The sequence below is a fragment of the Triticum aestivum genome, chromosome 6B (genome assembly GCF_018294505.1).
Source record: "Triticum aestivum cultivar Chinese Spring chromosome 6B, IWGSC CS RefSeq v2.1, whole genome shotgun sequence".
In the NCBI taxonomy this organism is placed as follows: Eukaryota; Viridiplantae; Streptophyta; class Magnoliopsida; order Poales; family Poaceae; genus Triticum; species Triticum aestivum.
The window spans coordinates 687449561-687451085 of NC_057810.1; positions in this window are offsets into that span (position 1 = coordinate 687449561).

The following is a 1525-nucleotide window of genomic DNA, read 5'->3' on the forward strand; positions in this document are numbered from 1 at the left end:
GATGAACAACATAGGCATACCCTAGGTGAACCAAATATTAGACAGACATACTATTCATTGCTGCCTTGATATGTGCCTCACAATTAATTTAGAACTCAAGTTTGAACATTAATTTGGACCTGACTTGGGAGTCCAAGATCTGAACAGGATGATAAAGTAGCAGGTAAGTTTAAGCAATGCATAACATAAGCAGAAACAAAAGAGTGTGACCTCTGTTGTGGACCCGTGTACTCCTCAGGTTCATATGCTGAGTCGGTGATGGTGATGCCGTTGCGGTGGGTGCTGGTGGCAGGGAAGGAGATCTGAGGGGGCGAAAACGGTCAGGAGTCGTGATGTCTGGTTTGGTGGATGCTTCTGTTGATGGAGCAACTCAGGTGAGGTGGACGATGTCGCGGCAGGAGCAGGACAAACCACACAAAGTTCCCTTCGACACGTACTTGTAACTGAAGTAATTATGTAAGGGCTCATTTGGCTTGCATGATTCTTAAAACGCAGGGATAGGAAAAACACCGGAATAAGATAGGAAGGCACATGGTAAACAGAGCATTTGTAAACACAAGATTTCTGTCAACTTGGGTGTTTGGTTTACAGGAATTGGAAGAGCAGAGGAATATAAAGAAACATGGCCAAAATAAAGTGAAACCATATGAAAGCGTGTACAGTTAGAATGTTATTCTGGCACTAATGCACTTGGTCTTGTTTTCATGCATAGGATTTTGAAAAGTAGGTCCAGGTGGATGTTTTGCTTCATTCCTTTCAACAAAATGCATCAATAATTGAATAGTAGAGTGCCATTGGAAAATTCCCTATTGCTATGTTTTTCCGTTGAACCAAAATAGCCCTAATGGATCAACGTGAATGTATAGGAATAAGTGATGCAAGAAGTGTACAACCTCTTTGTCGTAGCCATGTCGACCTCAACATCATTGGTTGGTTGATGAAGCAGTTGAGGCAGAGGTGGCTGTCGAAGGTGTGGAGGAAGATCTGAGGAATCTGTAGACGGCATCCAGGGCACTGCTCTGTTGTGATGGATCATTCTGTCGTTGGAGCAGCTCCGGTGAGCCGTAAGACGTCAAGGCTGAAGCAGCACAAGACAGACATCGTCAATCTCAAGTGGGATTCTAATAGCATCTCCAATAGATGATGTAAAATAGATGTAAAATTTACATCACCACAAACCACCTGACTACAACAGATGACGTAAAAACTGTTGACTCTGAACTTAACTGTTGAAACTGAAATTTACTGCGGAATCAGAATGCTATTATCGAAACTGAACGCAATGGTAGCAGAGAGGCATTTGACATGTAGTTTAGGGAGGGTCTGCAGTTCGTCTTCAACCTACACCCCCCTGAGCCGCCAGCCACCACCGGCCGAACCGCCGGCCCCAGCGCCGCCTCGCTGCCCCGAAACAACTCCCCACCGCCGCCCCGGCCAACCCTCTAGGCCCCCCACCCCCACCCTGAACCCTAAGATAGATAGTGGGGTGCCTCTCCGGCGAGGCCCATCCCTGCTGCACGTGGTT